The following is a 21,298-nucleotide window of genomic DNA, read 5'->3' on the forward strand; positions in this document are numbered from 1 at the left end:
GGATTGGCTTTGAAGGAGACAGGCGATCCCCTCCACCCTCATGGTGTAGGGAAAGAAGTTTTTGGCCCAGGCTTAGAAGTTTTTGGCCCAGGCTTTCCTGACGAGGAAAGTTTCCCCGGCTGCCACTGACCTGATTGTGAAAGCTACTGGATTTTATACAGTTTTGCACATTTTAGGAGCGCAAAACAGAGTATCTGAATTCAACAGATGTCCCATAAACCCTTTTGCGCCACTAAAATGGAGAAAACTGAAGTAAACGGGAGCCCTGATATTAAGCTTTACGTTTAAGGGGAAAGAGATACACGTTAAAGACAGCTGGACTGGGCCTAATTGAGAATCATTCTGTTCTTTGAAAGGAATTCTGACAGAGAAACTAAGAATCCACTTCAATGATATTCCGTATCAATTTCAACTGTTGAAATTGTGTCACGTTTAAAGGGGATTATTCCTTCCACGAGTCAATCATCGATTTATATGGATTTATAGTCCCTCTGATTTTTATGTCCCTACACATTTTAGTTGCCAAGAAATGAAAGTTAATTCAGTGTTTTAAGAGCTATAAAAGTCTCCTTTTATATATAGTTTGTGTAAGGGCAAAATATTCCAAATTTTTTTGTGGAAAGTGTGTAAGGCAGGCTTTTGGTCAGACTGTTTAGGAAAAAAAAACCTTTTTCAGGATAAATTCATTAAAATGTAAAGGAAAATAGAATTCCTTTTAATATGTGCATTAAAATAACTGGGTTTGACCCTCTGATAATGCCACATTACACATACAAGCTAGGAAGATTGAGAATCTATTTTGTTAATGATCTTTAATATTTGATTGCACTAATGTTTACCACTGTTTTCATATCTATACCTCTCAAGTATTAAGCTGATGTTGGTTTTTTAACAGTTCTTGTAACTGGCAATTAGTGATGTAAAGGGTTTTGATATTTGTAACAGTTGCAATTATGTGAGATACAGATTGTATATTGAGTATAATTAAGCTGGATGAGTATATTTATCAGTACGGCTGGAAAAAAAATACCTGGTAATTCGTGAGTAACAAACTTACAACTTAATTGTGTTGGATATCCTTCCTTTCTCACAAGTGAGATACGCAGGTCATTGTTACGTTATCCTATCTGTTACACAACAGACTCCTCCAACTGATTTTTTTAATTTTTCATAATAAATATTTTGCTGTAATTTTTCTATCAAAACAATATCGTGCTGCTCATTCAGACTGCAAAGACTCATTCCGATTGCAGGAATTTTAATTCTTTGACTAGCTTTGTATATTTGGTTCACCAGGGCAGGAATTTAAAATTCCTATTGCTTTCTGTCTTTGAGATAAAGCGATCCTGTTGCTATCAACAGAGTTGGTAGTGGACAGTGTCACTTGATAAAGCATCACTAGGGGGTCTTGAGCAATTATATAAATCGTCATATTTATATAGAGAATATATTGCCGAACTTGAGCTTTTTATATGGAAAAAATGCATTTTCTAGTTCTTTTCTACTGCGATTGCTTGCCGTTTACTAGCGGTTAATGATTTGCTTATGTATCTGAAGGACTCATTTCTGTCAGGCAGAAGCTCAGTTTATTTCTGAAGTCACCTCCTTTGGTTCTTTTTACTACCTTACCTGAGATACTTCAAGCGGAACTGAATTTTCGGGACTTCATTGATTTCTGACGACAAAAGGGATTCACTGCAAGTATTTTAAAATGTGGAAAAAGGAGGCAGCACCTCATGTAGGCCTGGTGCCAGGGACTGCATTTACCCACCTCCACGCAAACAGTTCGGGTCACAACTCCCTGTGGACACGCACCTATTCACCCTTTACATGGAGAACACAAGAGGACACAATGATACGTTATCCTCTTATGGCTCTCTTCAGTAATCAATCAATAAATACAATTGATTGATTGATTCAAGCAGGCCTCCCCAAATCACCTTCACGGTAGGAAACTGTAGTCCTACCCTTGACAAATTAATCTCCTCATTTGATAAATGAGAAAGGCCAACGGTTCTGAAATCAGTTGAATTGCTTGCCCACTTAAAAGTCAGACATTAAGAAATCTAGCCAAGACCTAACGTTCCAACATAACTATTGGAAATTCATTCATTCAGTCGTATTTCTGAGCGCTCACTGTGCTTGGAAAGTACAATTTGGCAACAAATAGAGACAATCCTACCCAACAATGGGCTCGCAGTCTAGAACGGGGGACACAGGCAAGAAAACTAAGCAAAACAAATAGGCATCAATAGCAAAAAGATTGGAAAACTAAACGTTGCAATTTAAATTGAACGGTAATTGCGTTTTCCCTCCTTGAGATTGCACAGAATTCCATGTGGGCCAGCAACAGAACCATTTTTAACTTTAAACAGAACAATCTCTTTTCTCAAATTTGCAAAAGAAAACTATAACCTTCTAATCTGGGTCACTGAGAAGCAGCACTGTCTTAATGAGTCAGAGGACGTGGGTTCTGATCCCAGCTCTGCCACCTGCCTGCTGTGTGCCTTAGGCTTAACTGCTTAACTGCTCTGTGCTTCCATTTCTTCATCTGTAACATGGGGATTTAATATCTTCCCCTTAGACTGTGAGCAGCCCCATGAGGGAAGGGGACTCTGTCCAACCTGAATATCTTCTACCTACCCCCCTGCTTAGTGTAGTGTTTGGCACATAGTAAGTGCCTAGCACGTACGACAGTTATTTTTGCTTTAAAGAATTCTCTAACTCTAAGCAAAGTTTCTTATTCCCAGTCACTCTTGCTTTTTAGAGTATAGTTAATTTCAGTATAATTAGGCAACCCCTTTCATATTCTGACATGGGTTTTTCGGGAGGGAGGAGGAGGAATATGTCACAGTATGGAAGTGTCCACCGGAAAGGGGGCTTCTCAGCAATACCCACTAAGCATGGCCTAGTGGCTAGAGCACAGGCCTGAGAGTCAGAAGGACCTGGGTTCTAATCCCCACTCTGCCACATGTCTGCGGTGTGACCTTGGGCAAGTCACTTAACTTCTCTGGGCCTCAGTTACCTCATCTGTAAAATGGGGATTAAGAGTGAGAACCCCCTGTGGGACAGGGACTGTGTCCAACCTGATTAACGGGTAACTATTCCAGCCCTTAGAACAGTGCTTAGGGCCTCGGTTACCTCATCTGTAAAATGGGGATTAAGAGTGTGAACCCCTTGTGGGACAGGGACTGTGTCCAACCTGATTAACGGGTAACTATTCCAGCCCTTAGAACAGTGCTTAATAAGTACCATATCATTGTAATAATAATACTATTATTATAATATTACCATATATTTTGTATTACTGTTATTCTTATCAATACCCAGGCATGAATAGGATCTTGCCATCGGTAGCACAGTCCTCCAATGCCAAGGACAGAGACACATATCTTACAAGGAATCCCGTAGAAGAGTAGTGATTTATCAGGAACCCTCTGAAAAGCAGTTCGCAAGATTATGCTGTAAACGTAGTGGGGTTTTTTCATGTTGAGGCTTGCATACTCAGGGATCTTTTTTATCACTGACCAAAAGTGATGACTGCCCTTGCATCTACCAGCTCTGTTGTATGGTACTCTCCCAAGCGCTTAGTACGGTGCTGTGCGAAGGGTGCGCTCAATAAAAGCTCCTGATTGATTGGCCACAGGACCAGGCAAAGTCATCCCAAACCTGTATTATTTCCTCTCAGGCTCTGTTCCTACCTCTGCCGTGGCTTGCCCCGAGCCACAGATGCCGGAATCAAAGAGGAAGGGAACTTGCCGAGGCAGCGGGGGATGATGTGTGAGCCGCGGAGGGTGGGTGGTAGCCAACTCTGGTCTAGGAAGACCAGCAGGGTTTCTCTGCCCTGGATCAACCAGACCAAAGCAAGATCGTTACTGATCGTTAGGCCCCAACGACGGGGCCTAGTGGATACAGCCTGGGAGGAAGCAGCACCTTGGTTCTGATCCCGGCTCCGCCAGTTGTCTGCTGACCTCTCTGTGTCGCAGTGACCTCATCTGTAAAATGGCGATTAGGACTCGAAGCCCCATGTGGGACATGGACTGGGTCCAACCTGATTAGCTTTTATTTACCCCAGTGCTTGTACATTGCCAGGCACATAGTAAGTCCTTAAGAAACACCATCCAAAAAAAAAAAAAATCAGACTAACCACAGTCCAGGAATCGGGTGATGGTGGCTTCCTGGGAATCCACCCTTACGGATTGGGGTGGACTATCAAAAATCGTTCATTTTTCCCATTCCATCCCCAAAATTCTCTTTAGCACCTCAGCATAGTTGATCTGTGGCTTGATATTAAATGACAACCACCGCCCTCCCCCGATTTGAATTTGTTGAAATTTTCAGCCTGCACAACTTCCTGAGGGAACAGATTCTAAATATCCGTCATCCATTATGTGAAGAAGCTTAAGGGGCAGGTGAGGATTAGGAATGTATCCTAATTAATTAGGAATGTGAAGGGGACCGTAGGCTATAACCAGATCTCAAGTCAGCCTGCACCCTTGGATAAGATCCCAGCACTTAGAACAGTGCTTTGCACATAGTAAGCGCTTAACAAATGCCATCATTATTATTATTATTATCTCACCATCCTTATCCTCACCTTCACTTATGAAGAAGAGCTATAAACAACTGTTATCCCTATTTTTCAGTTTAAGCCAACTGAAACAAATAAGGAGCAATTTCTCATTGTGCATCACTAATTGAGGGTAACTCCTTGGAAATATCTCCAGGAATTTCAGGGCATAAGCATCTTACTCTCCCTGGGTTCATTTCTCAGGCTTTCCAAAGCCCAAATCCGATTTGAATCATAAATTGATTGTACATCAGAGTTAGTGACAGAGATGGCAAAATTCTCCTTCATTATATCTCTGTGATCCTATAAACAGGGCTGATACTTCTCAGACTTTGTGTGTCTGCAAAGCACTTTTGAGATCCAATGGTTAATTTGGTGAGAGTTTGATATATATTGTCGTTCATTTCTCTGGCTTTCTATGTATTTATTAGCATGATTATCAGAAAAGGAAATGATAGCAGATTTAAGGAAGAAAATGTAAAAATTAGAATAGGTCTATTATGGGAAAGGTGAACATTCTCTTGCTCTGCTAAAAAGCGAGTTTAGCCAAGACAGCTATTTCCAAGAGTGTTCACACTAGGAAAACTCCAGGGCTTCCACTGAAATATTTCTATTATAATTTTGAGTAACAAAATCTTTCTTTTACCCTCTCTTGCCAAGAAAAACAGTAATTGTAATGTGGACCAGGTATTGTGCTTCCTGCTAGTTTTGGTTTGGGGATCATGCGTCCCTGAGGGGTAGATTTTTAGGTAGAATGAGAGATTTGCCAAAGGCCATTCCACCAAGCATTTTCACTGGCTGATCATCTCGGATTCTTAGAGGGCATTTTACGTTAATTGCCATTTGGACACAGTAAAGTAAAAATGCAGTGGAAACTCTAGACATCCTTTATCTCGACCCAGAAAACGTTTAGGACAGAAGGATCTCAAAAGTCACCTAGTATTGTGCACATATTTACCATATAGGTATGCATATACACATATCATCATCATCATCATCAATCATATTTATTGAGCGCTTACTGTGTGCAGAGCACTGTACTAAGCGCTTAACACATATAATAGGTGGGACAAAAGAAGAGCTGTTTCAAACTGATGCCCTTTTTTCATATTCTCACAAAGTGAAGAAGAACATTAAATACATTCAGTTGCCAGGTTTATTATGTGCAGAGCCTGGCACTAAACATTTGGGAGTGTACCATAGAGTGAGTGATATACCCTCAAGGACCTTACAATCTAGTGTGATGTGGAATATTTCCAAAAGATTGAAAATAGAAGTTCAGACTATGGAGTTGCACCTTTTCAGTTGTGTGTGATCACTTTAAACTATGCCAAGGTGCCCAGGTCTGAACCGTGATTGCCATCTTAGAATCTGATAGTCATAGACATGTTTTTCACTGATAATTGTACAATTGTTTTCCCCTTGCCCACGTCTGACACCAGACGATCCTTAGAATAATTTCTTTTCCACAGACCGTCCCGTTGAATAATTGGTTTGAACTATGCAAGCATTCAAATACATTGTGTCGCCTTTTTTCTTTCATTTCACAGTACGTAAGGAAAGGAGATTCATTTGGGGGTGTGGCGACATTGCAGACTTATTTTACTTTGAACTTTAGCTGGGGCACTTCATGGTGAACAGTCAGTTTAAAATTCCATATTTCAGGGAACTCGTCCATTTTTAAACTTCCGCAGTTTCATAGCTTTGCGATGACTGTAAAATGTATTCGGCCAATTTAAAGTCTTCATTAATCTGAAGGTCTACAGGTTCCCTAAATTCTTCCTGGTTCTGCCACTAACCTGCTGTCTGACCTCATGAAATCACTTAACTTCATTGGGCCTCAGTTTCCTCATCTTTGAAAAGGGGATTCAGTACCTCTTGTCCCTCCCCTTTAGACTGTGAGAGTGAGACTGTCTCTAATCTGAGTATTTTGTATGGACCCCAGTGCTTAGTACAGTGCTTGGCACATAGTGCTTAACAAATACTATCATCATGACCTAATATACATTTTCACCATGTGTAGAATTCTGTCAGGGAATGTTTTTTGGACAACTGCCATTTGTTTGGATAGAACGCAGTGCAGTGTTGGAAGAAACGGCTCGGTCAAGCGTACATAAGCACCAGACAAGGCACACGTACCGTAATGCACATTTTCCTAAACATAGGATCTGTCAGAAGTGTAACCTTCTGTGACATAGGAGAGCCGGGCGCATTTTCCTTTGTTCTGTGATTACAGGGAAGCTGTCGAGTGCAGCGGGAATCCTAACATTGGGGAATCCTGAGGCTGTCGTTGAATTGAGTGTTCGTTTCTAGAGGGTGAATTTTCTTTCTTGGGCTCTGTACAAAGCAAAATAGATGTAAAAATAGCACATGCAATATTAGTCCGCACACACAGACGCTTCCCGAACCGCTTAACGAGCCAAACTGTCGAGTTGTACATACTGTAGGCTTATATTTCAACCTCACTTACTCGTGTGAAACAAATAGTAAGGCAGCGTACACGATAAATGCTTCTAACAATCCTCATCGAGGCGTACGGTTAAAAATATTACTTTCCGATTCACGTCACAGGGAACTGACACACATACATCTAGAGCGGATAATCACCTTTGGGTTCTAAAAGATGAACTCGAAGGACTGTTTTAGATTTATCTTCATTAGAAAAACCCAAAACTCACACCACATGTAGTGTTCTTGCCACTAAGTGCTGGAAAAATACCACCACACATATGCTCATGTTAATGGCGATGGGGATGGTCCCATGTCATGTCAGCCATGTCTACCTTCCTTAAAAATGAAAATGATTGAGCTCGCATTAGGGGTTCTTTTTTTCTGAATACAGATGCCACTTTGATACTCTACCTGTCCTCTCTGCAAGTAACCAGGAATTAAGTGTGCTTCCCTCTTGACCATAAGTAATAAGGTTTCTTTTGGCCTTACACTGCCAAAACTCGTTTATTTCGGCCTTGATCACTGGAATATATTTGAAGACTTACGACCTTCGGCTTCTTCATTTTGAAGCTTAATGCGTATTTATTTTTGAGAGAAAAATCAATCTATCCATAACACGTTGGGCTCTGCTGCAGAAAAGAGTGTCACTTTAAGCCGCCTGGCAAACCTGCTAATTGAAATACCTATCTAACAGAACAGCGGTTGGACTTTGGGCTTTATTTACCTTTAATAATTGTAAGGACAAGTGAGTTTTTGTTTGTTTACATACTGTTTACAATGGCACAGTTTTATTTTTAATATATTCAAAAAATGGAGGTATTTATTGCTTACTATTTTAGAGATGTTTTATGTGTTTTCACCTTTGGAATATATTGTTACATTTCCTTGTACAGATGATTTGGGTAGCTTTGTTAATGCAGCTTTTTATGACTACTAAGTGACCAGTTTCCGTGCCTTTTCTTGTCGGATGCATGATTATATATTTATTATTGTATGGAAGTCACTGAGATGTGTATTTTTGTATTCTGATGGAAGAAAGGGTTGATTTTGTTGTACATGATAAGAGATGCCTCTTCTAATGGCACTCACCTGAGATCTTCCTTCTCAAATAAACAGAATGCAATCAAAGCCCGTACGTTATTTCTGCGTCAGCCGGGCGGGGACCCTCAAGTACCTAAATTGCAGACCTGGAATATGGGGCATCGCTTTCTCTCAAGTTGCCAAAGGTCCTTGAAGCAATGAGGGAGAAGTACGGTTTCATTTGGGGCAACCAAACCACCCGCATAAGGAAAGCAGAACTCCTCATCTTCCCACCCAAACCCTGTCCTCTCCCAGACTTTTCAATCACCACGGACCCCACCCCGTTGGCTACAACTCTTCTCTCCAATTCAACCCTCATATTCAGTCAGTCGCCAAACCTCCACAACATCTCTGGACCCTTCCCCTTCCTCTCCATCCAAACTGCTACCGCGCTGGTCCAAGCACACCTCTTATCCCGCCTTGACTGCCACGTCGGTCTCCTCGCTGGCCTCCCGGCCGCCTGTCTCACCACACTCCATTTCGCATTTCACTCTGCTGCACATATCACTTTTCTCATAAACTCTTCTGTCCATGACTTCTCCGCTCCTCGAAAACCTCCGTGCTTGCCCAACCGTTCTGCGTCAAACCGAATTTCCTCACGATCGGCTTTAAGGCACTCGAGTCAACTTGCCCCCTCCTACTACCGCTCAACCCACGTACTCGAGTCGTCCAAGGCCAACCTACTCGCTGTGCCTCAGTCTTTTCTGTGTCGCCACTGACCTCTTCCCACATCCTCCCTCTGGCCTGGAATTCTCTCCACCATCAAATCTTAAAGTCTACCACTCTCCCCATCTTCAAAATGCTCCTAAAATCACATCTCCCTGAGTAATCCCTCATTTCTCCTACTTGTCCCCCTTTCTGCATCAGCTCTGCAATCAGATCCAGATCCTTTAAGCAGTTGACACTCACCCCTCCCTCAACCCCTCTGCACCTACACACGTATCCTTCAACTGTGCCACGAACCCCTCTCTGGGATTTATTTTGTCTTCTCCACTAGACAGGCTCCTTGAGGGCAGGAATCATGTCAAACCTATCACATTGTCAATCAATCAATCGTATTTATTGAGCGCTTACTATGTGCAGAGCACTGTCCTCTCCAAAGGGCAGAGTACAATGCTCAGCACACGGTAAGCATTCAGTAAATACCGTAGATGGATTGAGGGGGATATTTAGGGGCGAAAGGGACATTTGCCCCCATCCACAGTGACAGAACCCCATAACTGAATGCTAAAAATGAAGGCCGGACTCAGAAGCGCAGTACGGGGGGAACACCCGGTTTCGATGTTGAGCGTCTAGGCGAATGAGGGGCCGGGCTGTAGAAGACAGAACTCGGTGGAAGTGGGGAAGGAAGAGGCAGGAAAAGTTTCCACCCTCCCTACTGCGTGGCTCAGTGGAAAGAGCCCGGGCTTTGGAGTCGGAGGTCATGGGTTCAAACCCCGGCTCTGCCAATTGTCAGCTGTGTGACTTTGGGCAAGGCACTTAACGTCTCTGTGCTTCAGTTACCTCATTTGTAAAATGGGGATTAAGACTGTGAGCCCACCAAGGGACAACCTGATCACCTTGTAACCTCCCCAGTGCTTAGAACAGTGCTTTCCACGTAGTAAGTGCTTAATAAATGCTATTATCATTATTATTATTATTATTACTGCGCTAGTGGTTGTGCCATTACCTAGAGGGATCCCCCTCACTGAGCTCCCAGACTGGGCCTGAGGCTCCTCTAGTCCCAGAGCCCTGAAAGACGAGCTATGCTTCCCATCTCACTTTCAGCCTCTTCTCAGAAGGCCTGAAATCCACTGAGGCCATGGTTTGGGGTTGGGGCCCGGGGGCAATTCCTGGGGTCTGGACCCCGAGGGACTAGACGATAAGCTTCTCATGGGCAGGAAACATCTACCAACTCTGTTGTACCCTTCTAAGCGCTTACTACTGTGCTCTGCACAAAGTAAGCGGTCGGTAAAGAAGCAGCGTGGCTTAGTGGAGTCAGAGGACGTGAGTTCTAATTCCACCTCTGCCACTCATCTGCTGTGAGACCTTGGACAAGTCACTTAACTTCTCTGGGCCTCAGTTACCTCATTTGTAAATTTGGATTAAAAGTGTGAGCCCCACCGGGGACCACCTGATTACCCTGTATCTACCCTAGCGCTTAGAACAGTGCTTGGCACTTAGTAAGCGCTTAACAAATACCATAATTAGTATTATAAATGCCATTATTGATTGGCCTGGAGTCTCTACGGATCGAATACCAGAATGATCGCAGATGGAGAGCGGGGCATTCGGGGAGAGGTGGGTCCGTGGTATCGCTATAGGTCGGAAAAGACTCGACGGCATAAGATAAGACCGGAGCAGCTCCGGCTCAGCCAGGGAGCAAGGGTAGCGTGAGCAGAATCAGCACGGGCCGAAGCCAGCCTTCGCCCTGACAGAAACAGCGGGGCGGAGGCTGAGGATGGTTTCCTCCTGACTGTCACGCACAGCAGTATTTCTCGGTATAGCTCCTGGCGATCGTTGTTTTTGCTGGACGTCTCCTGTCATCTCTTTCCCCCTGGGTCTGTCATCAGTTCCCTCTTTTTAGCTGGGAGTTCCCTGTGGGCCAGAAACTATGCCTGACTTCATTTTTCTGGACCTTTTCCCAGAGCTCAGCACAGTCCTTCACATATCATAAGAGCCTAACAGATGTCAAAAACCCCCAACAAATAAATAAACATACCCTATCTCCTAATTCTGTGGTTAGGCCACTCGGCTTTATCTTTTGCTCTCTCCAAAGTCTTGAGAAATAACCATCATCATCATCAATCGTATTTATTGAGCGCTTACTGTATGCAGAGCACTGTACTAAGCACTTGGGAAGTACAATTTGGCAACATATACAGTCCCTACCCAATAGTGGGCTCACAGTCTAAAAGAAAGATAAGAACCTTCCAGAAAGTCACCATCACGTAGTAGATTTCTTGGTATTGGGGTCAGACGCTAGACGCTCCAATTTTTTACTCCTTCTGTTTGATATCCGTCTTTTCCAGACCTAATCAACCACCTTAGATGGGTAAGTTACGTTTTAATTATGGCAGGAAGCAAATTCTGGGTAAAGGAACCAATCTGGTTTTCACATCCTGTTTCTGTTTTCAAAAGAGTCTCTGATTTCTTCAGGCCAAAGCGGGACAACAGTGCACAGTAATTCAGTATGCCATGAGCGACTCTACTACCTTAGATGGGTAAGTTACGTTTTAATTATGGCAGGAAGCACATTCTGGGTAAAGGAACCAATCTGGTTTTCACATCCTGTTTCTGTTTTCAAAAGAGTCTCTGATTTCTTCAGGCCAAAGTGGGACAACAGTGCACAGTAATTCAGTATGCCATGAACGACTCTACACCTCATTTCCCAACAGCGAGCCCTGAAAGACGTTCATTTTCCCTCGGTTGTGTGTGGCGCTGCGTGCTGGGCTCATCCACGTCAGTAGGTCAATCAGTCAGTCGTATTTATTGAGCGCTTACTATGAGCAGAGCACTGTACTAAGCGCTTACTAAGTACAATATAACAGACACAGTATCTGCCCACAACGAGTTTCCAGGCTAAAGGACCAGGTTACAGTCTAGTGATGTTCCAAGTGATGCTCTCATTAACAATGAAACCAGAGTATGGATAATAATAATAATAATAATGGTATTTGTTAAGCGCTTACTATGTGCCAAGCACAGTTCTAAGTGATGCTCTCATTAACAATAAGACCAGAGTATGGATAATAATAATAATAATATTTATGGTATTTGTTAAGCGCTTAGTATGTGCCAAGCACGGTTCTAAGTGCTGGGGTAGATACAAGGTAATCAGGTTGTCCCACATGGGGCTCACAGTCTTAATCCCCAGTTTCCAGATGAGGGAACTGAGGCATAGAGAAGCTAAGTGACTTGCCCAAGGTCACCCAGCAGGCGAGTGGTGGAGCCGGGATTAGAACCCGTGACCCCTGACTTCCAAGCCCGGGCTCTTTCCACTAAGCCACGCTGCTTCTACACCATCCAAGTCACCACAGAGCTGAACGGCAATCTCCCGGAGGACCAGATGACACGCAAAGAACTTCATGACGACAACAGCGCAGCCCTAAAAGTGTCGGAAACATCCCGGCTCCGCCACTTGACGGCCGTGTGACCTTGGGCAAATCACTTCACTAATCACTTCAAATCACTAAGCGCGTAGTACAGTGCTCTGCACATAGTAAGCGCTCAATAAATACGATTGATGATGACTTCACTTCTCTGGGCTTCCGTTACCTCACCTGTAAAATGAGGATCCAGACTGTGAGCCCCACGTGGGACAAGGACCGTGTCCAACTTGACTGGCTTGTGTTCATCCCCACGCTTAGTACAGTGCCTGGCATATAGTAAGCACTTAACAAACACCTCAATTATTATTATTACGGCCTGTCTCTAAGGGACTCTCTGCCAGGCACACGTTTACCTGGCGGGTCTTTCCAGACAAAAACACGGGTACCTGTTTACTAGGAATGAAATCTACTTGCCGTGAAATAAGTCATAAATCCAACCCCTGGCAGATCCTCTGTAGCCTGCCAAAAGATGGTCCCCAAAGTCTTCGTCGCAGGGAAATTATAGCACCGAGAGGGAGAAATGAAAACAGGGCTAGGCACTGCGGGTTACCAATTCAGCAAAAGCATCATACACACAGGTCATCATCATCATCGTCATCAATCGTATTTATTGAGCGCTTACTATGTGCAGAGCACTGTACTAACCGCTCGGGAAGTACAAATTGGCAACATATAGAGACAGTCCCTACCCAACAGCGGGCTCACAGTCTAAAAGGTCCCATCGTTTGACTCCATCATATTCATATATATATATGATGATATATGATGTATATATGTATGTATGTTTGTACATTTTTTTTACTCTATTTATTTATTTAATTTATTTGTACATATCTATTCTATTTATTTTATTTTGTTAGTATGTTTGGTCTCTGTCTCCCCCTTTTAGACTGTGAGCCCACTGTTGGGTAGGGACTGTCTCTATATGTTGCCAATTTGCACTTCCCAAGCGCTTAGTACAGTGCTCTGCACATAGTAAGCGCTCAATAAATACGATTGATGATGATGATTCAGCAGAGGAGATGAGTCCTGGTTCCTAAACCTAGCGCTGCTTTGCCCTCGTCAACCCACGATCTCAATCCGGGCTTTCCCTCTCGCCGGGTCTGAAGATTTGGATTCGGGCTGCTGCAGTCCTATTGGAAACCACTTTAGGCCCTCAGACCACATCCCTTGTCCATAAAGCATTTAATAATAATAGTAATAATAATAATAATAATAATAATAATGGCATTTATTAAGCAGAACACTTTACTAAGCGCTTACTAAGTACAATATAACAGACACATTATCTGCCCACAACGAGTTTCCGGTCTAAAGGACCAGGTTACAGTCTAGTGATGTTCCAAGTGATGCTTTCATTAACAATGAAACCAGAGTATGGATAATAATAATAATAATAATTATGGTATTTGTTAAGCGCTTACTATGTGCCAAGCACAGTTCTAAGTGCTGGGGTAGATACAGGATAATCAGGTTGTCCCACATGGGGCTCCCAGTCTTAATCCCCAGTTTCCATATGAGGGAACTGAGGCACAGAGAAGCTAAGTGACTTGCCCAAGGTCACCCAGCAGGCGAGTGGTGGAGCCGGGATTAGAACCCGTGACCCCTGACTCCGAAGCCCGAGCTCTTTCCACTAAGCCACGCTGCTTCTACACCATCCAAGTCACCACGGAGCTGAACGGCAATCTCCCGGAGGACCAGATGATACGACGCAAAGAACTTCATGACGACAACAACGCAGCCCTAAAAGTGCCGGAAACATCCCGGCACAGTGCAGAGCACTGTTCTAAGCGTTGGGGAATTTACAAGGTGATCAGGTTGTCCCACGGGGGGGCTCACAGTCTTCATCCCCATTTTACAGATGAGGGAACTGAGGCCCGGAGAAGTGAAGTGACTTGCCCAAAGTCACACAGCTGACAAGTGGTGGAGTCGGGACTTGAACCCATGACCTCTGACTGCAGAGTTAGGGCTTTTTCCACTGAGCCACGCTGCTTCTCTATAGCATAAATAGCATTTAAAACAAAACAAAATAAATGAAAAAAAAACCCTCCTTCCACACTCTCTGCCCTCAATAAATTAATTCCTTCTCCCATTCTCCTCTCCTCGGCACCCATTTTGAAGAAGAAACTCCTCGTCCCAAGCAGTGAAAGAAGTCACTTTTGTGGATTTTCTGCATTTTGACCTATTTCTTCCTCCCCAGGGGAGGGACTGTGCTGTGGAGGCGATTACGTGTGCTCAGTTCTCGGTGCCTCAGTTCTCTCATCTGGAAAATGGGGGTGAAGCCTGGGAGCCCCACGGGGGACAACCTGATCGCTTTGCTTCTACCCCAGCACTTAGAACAGTGTTTTTTACATAGTAAGTGCTTAAAAAATGCCATCATTATTGTCATTTAACTTGTCAGCTGGGTGACACTTCAGTTCTCGATGCCTCAGTTCTCTCATCTGGATAATGGGGGTGAAGCCTGGGAGCCCCACGGGGGGACAACCCGATCACTTTGCTTCTACCCCAGCACTTAGAACAGCGCTTTTCACATAGTAAGCGCTTAACAAATGCCATCATTATTATTATTATTTAACTTGTCAGCTGTGTGACACTTCAGTTCTCGGTGCCTCAGTTCCCTCAGCTGGAAAATGGGGGTGAAGCCTGGGAGCCCCACGGGGGACAGCCTGATCGCATTTCTTCTACCCCAGCGCTTAGAACAGTGCTTTATCACGTAGTAAGCGCTTAACAAACGCCATCATTGTTATCATTTAACTTGTCAGCTGGGTGGCACTTCAGTTCTCGGTGCCTCAGTTCCCTCGTCTGGAAAATGGGGGTGAAGCCTGGGAGCCCCACGGGGGACAACCTGATCGCTTTGCTTCTACCCCAGCTCTTAGAACAGTGTTTTTCACATAGTAAGCGCTTAACAAACGCCATCATTATTATCATTTAACTTGTCAGCTGGGTGGCACTTCAGTTCTCGGTGCTTCAGTTCCCTCATCTGTAAAATGGGGGTGAAGCCTGGGAGCCCCACGGTGGGGGGGGGGGGCAACCTGATTGATTTGCTTCTACCCCAGCGCTTAGAACAGTGTTTTTTACATAGTAAGTGCTTTAAAAATGCCATCATTATTGTCATTTAACTTGTCAGCTGGGTGGCACTTCAGTTCTCGGTGCCTCAGTTCCCTCATCTGGAAAATGGGGGTGAACAACCTGATCACTTTGCTTCTACCCCAGCGCTTAGAACAGTGTTTTTCACATAGCAAGCGCTTAACAAACGCCATCATTATTATTATTTAACTTAGCTGGGTGACACTTCAGTTCTCGGTGCCTCAGTTCTCTCATCTGTAAAATGGGGATGAAGCCTGGGAGCCCCACGGGGGGACAATCTGATCGCTTTGCTTCTACCCCAGCGCTTAGAACAGCGTTTTTTTTACCGAGTAAGCGCTTAACAAACGCCATCATTATTATTATTTAACTTGTCAACTGGGTGGCACTTCAGTTCTCTGTGCCTCAGTTCCCTCATCTGGAAAATGGGGGTGAAGCCTGGGAGCCTCACGGGGGGGGGGCAACCTGATCGATTTGCTTCTACCCCAGCGCTTAGAACAGTGCTTTTTACATAGTAAGCGCTTAGCAAACGCCATCATTATTATCATTTAACTTGTCAGCTGGGTGACACTTCAGTTCTCGGTACGTCAGTTCTCTCATCTGGAAAATGGAGGTGAAGCCTGGGAGCCCTACGGGGGGGGGGACAACCTGATCGCTTTGCTTCTACCCCAGCGCTTAGAACAGTGCTTTTTACATAGTAAGTGCTTAACAAACGCCATCATTATTATCATTTAACTTGTCAGCTGGGTGGCACTTCAGTTCTCGGTGCCTCAGTTCTCTCATCTGGAAAATGGAGGTGAAGCCAGAGTGCCCCACGGGGGGACAACCTAATCGCTTTGCTTCTACCCCAGCGCTTAGGACAGTGCTTTTCACATAGTAAGCGCTTAACAAACGCCAACATTATTATCATTTGACTTGTCAGCTGGGTGACACCAGTTCTCGGTGCCTCATTCCCTCATCTGGAAAATGGGGGTGAAGCCTGGGAGCCCCACGGGGGGGGAACAACACAACCTGATCGCTTTGCTTCTACCCCAGTGCTTAGAACAGCTCTTTTCACATAGTAAGCGCTTAACAAACGCCGTCATTATTATTATTGAACTTGTCAGCTGGGTGGCACTTCAGTTCTCGGTGCCTCAGTTCCCTCATCTGGAAAATGGGGGTGAAGCCTGGGAGCCCCACGGGGGGGGGGGGGGGGGGGGGGCAACCTGATCGCTTTGCTTCAACCTCAGCGCTTACAACAGTGTTTTTTACATAGTAAGCGCTTAAAAAATGCCATCATTATTGTCATTGAACTTGTCAGCTGGGTGGCACCTCAGTTCTCGGTGCCTCAGTTCCCTCATCTGTAAACTGGGGGTGAAGCCTGGGAGCCCCACGGGGGGGGGGGGGCAACCTGATCTCTTTGCTTCTACCCCAGCGCTTAGAACAGTGTTTTTTACATAGTAAGCGCTTAAAAATGCCATCATTATTGTCATTTAACTTGTCAGCTGGGTGGCACCAGTTCTCGGTGCCTCAGTTCCCTCATCTGGAAAATGGGGGTGAAGCCTGGGAGCCCCACGGGGGGGACAACCTGATCGCATTGCTTCTACCCCAGCGCTTAGAACAGTGCTTTTTACATAGTAAGTGCTTAACAAATGCCATCATTATTATTATTTAACTTGTCAACTGGATGACACTTCAGTTCTCTGTGCCTCAGTTCCCTCATCTGGAAAATGGGGGTGAAGCCTGGGAGCCCCACGGGGGGGGGGGGGGGGGGGGGGGGAGGGAACCTGATTGCTTTGCTTCTACCCCAGTGCTTAGAACAGTGTTTTTTACACAGTAAGCGCTTAACAAATGGCATCATTATTATTTAACTTGTCAACTGGGTGACACTTCAGTTCTCTGGGCCTCAGTTCCCTCATCTGGGAAATGGGGGTGAAGCCTGGGAGCCCCACGGAGGGGGGGGGGGGGCAACCTGATCGCTTTGCTTCTACCCCAGTGCTTAGAACAGTGTTTTTACATAGTAAGCGCTTAACAAACGCCATCTTTATTATTTAACTTGTCAACTGGGTGACACTTCAGTTCTCTGTGCCTCAGTTCCCTCATCTGGAAAATGGGGGTGAAGCCTGGGAGCCCCACGGGGGGACAACCTGATCGCTTTGCTTCTACTCCAGTGCTTAGAACAGTGTTTTTACATAGTAAGCGCTTAACAAACGCCGTCATTATTATTTAACTTGTCAACTGGGTGACACTTCAGTTCTCGATGCCTCAGTTCCCTCATCTGGAAAATGGGGGTGAAGCCTGGGAGCCCCACGGGGGAGGGGGGGGGCAACCTGATCGCTTTGCTTCTACCTCAGCGCTTAGAACAGTGTTTTTCACATAGTAAGCGTTTAATAATAAAAATAATGATAATAAAAATAATAATAATTATTATTATTGTTCTTATTGGCTGAGGTGTGAGGGCGGGGCAGGCCCTCACAGGGCAGACATGTGGAGGGCGGTTCGGCCCGCCCCTCCCCTCAGGCGCGCGCGCGCGCCTCGATCTTCTCGCGAGAGAGGCTGCTCGACCTCTCGCGAGACCTGGGGGCGGCGGGCCGTGCGCGCGGCCGGCGGAGCGTTGGCATGGCGGGGCTGGGCGGGGGTCGCGGCCGCCAGGTGAGTCTCGCGCGGGCACGGCGCGGGGGCGCGCGCGGGGGGGGGGGGAGAGAGAGAGGCCCCCCCCGCTCGGGCTCGCGCCGGCGGCGCGCGACCCCTGAGGTAATGGGGGGGGGGAGGGGCGGAGCGGGGGGGGGGGGGCGCGCAGCGGCGTCGCCTCAGTCACTCACTCACTCAGTCATTCATTCATTCAGTCGTATTTATTGAGCGCTTCCTGTGTGCGGAGCACTGGGCTAAACGGTGGGAAAGTCCGTCCATCTCTGCCCATGCACACCTGCGTCCTCTGCTCAGTCATTGAGTCGTATTTACTGAGCGCTTCCTGTGTGGAGAGCACTGGGCTAAGCGCTTGGAAAGTACGTCCATCTCTGCCCATTCATTCAGTCATTCAGTCGTGTTTATTGAGCGCTTCCTGTGTGCGGAGCACTGGGCTAAACGCTGGGAAAGTCGGTCCATCTCTGCCCATGCACACCTGTCTCCTCTGCTCAGTCATTTAATCGTATTTATTGAGCGCTTCTTGTGTGGAGAGCGTTGGGCTGAACGCTTGGAAAGTACTTCTGTTTCTGCCCATTCATTCATTCAGTCATATTTATTGAGCGCTTCCTGTGTGCAGAGCACTGGGCTAAACGCTGGGAAAGTCCGTCCATCTCTGCCCATGCACACCTGTCTCCTCTGCTCAGTCATTCAGTCGTATTTACTGAGCGCTTCCTGTGTGTAGAGCACTGAGCTAAACGCTTGGAAAGTACTTCCATTTCTGCCCATTCATTCATTCAATCGTATTGAGCGCCTCCTGTGTGCAGAGCCCTGGGCTAAACGCTGGGAAAGTCCGTCCATCTCTGCCCATGCACACCTGTCTCCTCTGCTCAGTCATTTAATCGTATTTATTGAGCGCTTCCTGTGTGGAGAGCACTGGGCTAAACGCTTGGAAATTACTTCCATTTCTGCCCATTCATTCATTCAATCGTATTGAGCGCTTCCTGTGTGCAGAGCACTGGACTGAACGCTTGGAAAGTCCGTCCATCTCTGCCCATGCACACCTGTCTCCTCTGCTCAGTCATTCGATCGTATTTATTGAGCGCTTCCTGTGTGGAGAGCACTGGGCTAAGCGCTTGGAAAGTACTTCCACCTTTGCCCATTCATTCATTCAGTCATTCAGTCGTATTGAGCGCTTCCTGGGTGCAGAGCACTGGGCTAAACGCTGGGAAAGTCCGCCCATCTCTGCCCATGCACACCTGTCTCCTCTGCTCGGTCATTCAGTCGTATTTATTGAGCGCTTCCTGTGTGCAGAGCACTGGGCTAAACGCTTGGAAAGTACGTCCATCTCTGCCCATTCATTCAGTCATTCAGTCGTGTTTATTGAGCGCTTCCTGTGTGCGGAGCACTGGGCTAAACGCTGGGAAAGTCGGTCCATCTCTGCCCATGCACACCTGTCTCCTCTGCTCAGTCATTTAATCGTATTTATTGAACGCTTCTTGTGTGGAGAGCGTTGGGCTGAACGCTTGGAAAGTACTTCTGTTTCTGCCCATTCATTCATTCAGTCATATTTATTGAGCGCTTCCTGTGTGCAGAGCACTGGGCTAAACGCTGGGAAAGTCCGTCCATCTCTGCCCATGCACACCTGTCTCCTCTGCTCAGTCATTCAGTCGTATTTACTGAGCGCTTCCTGTGTGGAGAGCACTGAGCTAAACGCTTGGAAAGTACTTCCATTTCTGCCCATTCATTCATTCAATCGTATTGAGCGCCTCCTGTGTGCAGAGCCCTGGGCTAAACGCTGGGAAAGTCCGTCCATCTCTGCCCATGCACACCTGTCTCCTCTGCTCAGTCATTTAATCGTATTTATTGAGCGCTTCCTGTGTGGAGAGCACTGGGCTAAACGCTTGGAAATTACTTCCATTTCTGCCCATTCATTCATTCAATCGTATTGAGCGCTTCCTGTGTGCAGAGCACTGGACTGAACGCTTGGAAAGTCCGTCCATCTCTGCCCATGCACACCTGTCTCCTCTGCTCAGTCATTCAATCGTATTTATTGAGCGCTTCCTGTGTGGAGAGCACTGGGCTAAGCGCTTGGAAAGTACTTCCACCTTTGCCCATTCATTCATTCAGTCATTCAGTCGTATTGAGCGCTTCCTGGGTGCAGAGCACTGGGCTAAACGCTGGGAAAGTCCGCCCATCTCTGCCCATGCACACCTGTCTCCTCTGCTCGGTCATTCAGTCGTATTTATTGAGCGCTTCCTGTGTGCAGAGCACTGGGCTAAACGCTTGGAAAGTACGTCCATCTCTGCCCATTCATTCAGTCATTCAGTCGTGTTTATTGAGCGCTTCCTGTGTGCGGAGCACTGGGCTAAACGCTGGGAAAGTCGGTCCATCTCTGCCCATGCACACCTGTCTCCTCTGCTCAGTCATTTAATCGTATTTATTGAACGCTTCTTGTGTGGAGAGCGTTGGGCTGAACGCTTGGAAAGTACTTCTGTTTCTGCCCATTCATTCATTCAGTCATATTTATTGAGCGCTTCCTGTGTGCAGAGCACTGGGCTAAACGCTGGGAAAGTCCGTCCATCTCTGCCCATGCACACCTGTCTCCTCTGCTCAGTCATTCAGTCGTATTTACTGAGCGCTTCCTGTGTGGAGAGCACTGAGCTAAACGCTTGGAAAGTACTTCCATTTCTGCCCATTCATTCATTCAATCGTATTGAGCGCCTCCTGTGTGCAGAGCCCTGGGCTAAACGCTGGGAAAGTCCGTCCATCTCTGCCCATGCACACCTGTCTCCTCTGCTCAGTCATTTAATCGTATTTATTGAGCGCTTCCTGTGTGGAGAGCACTGGGCTAAACGCTTGGAAATTACTTCCATTTCTGCCCATTCATTCATTCAATCGTATTGAGCGCTTCCTGTGTGCAGAGCACTGGACTGAACGCTTGGAAAGTCCGTCCATCTCTGCCCATGCACACCTGTCTCCTCTGCTCAGTCATTCAATCGTATTTATTGAGCGCTTCCTGTGTGGAGAGCACTGGGCTAAGCGCTTGGAAAGTACTTCCACCTTTGCCCATTCATTCATTCAGTCATTCAGTCGTATTGAGCGCTTCCTGGGTGCAGAGCACTGGGCTAAACGCTGGGAAAGTCCGCCCATCTCTGCCCATGCACACCTGTCTCCTCTGCTCGGTCATTCAGTCGTATTTATTGAGCGCTTCCTGTGTGCAGAGCACTGGGCTAAACGCTTGGAAAGTACGTCCATCTCTGCCCATTCATTCAGTCATTCAGTCGTGTTTATTGAGCGCTTCCTGTGTGCGGAGCACTGGGCTAAACGCTGGGAAAGTCGGTCCATCTCTGCCCATGCACACCTGTCTCCTCTGCTCAGTCATTTAATCGTATTTATTGAACGCTTCTTGTGTGGAGAG

At 46.1% G+C, this 21,298-nt stretch overlaps 1 protein-coding gene across 3 annotated transcripts in view; it reads left to right on the forward strand.

The window, feature by feature from the left end:
* Nucleotides 1-17,865: 17,865 nt before the first annotated feature.
* The window catches only part of AKAP11 (A-kinase anchoring protein 11), a 64,415-nt gene continuing 60,982 nt past the window's right edge, over nucleotides 17,866-21,298 (forward strand). For all 3 annotated transcript variants that reach the window (XM_038762146.1, XM_038762149.1, XM_038762148.1), the window contains exon 1: nucleotides 17,866-17,907. The gene's annotated coding sequence lies outside the window, so the exon portion shown is untranslated. The remainder of the gene's footprint in view (nucleotides 17,908-21,298) is intronic.

Source organism: Tachyglossus aculeatus, chromosome 20 (assembly GCF_015852505.1).
Source record: "Tachyglossus aculeatus isolate mTacAcu1 chromosome 20, mTacAcu1.pri, whole genome shotgun sequence".
NCBI lineage: Eukaryota > Metazoa > Chordata > Mammalia > Monotremata > Tachyglossidae > Tachyglossus > Tachyglossus aculeatus.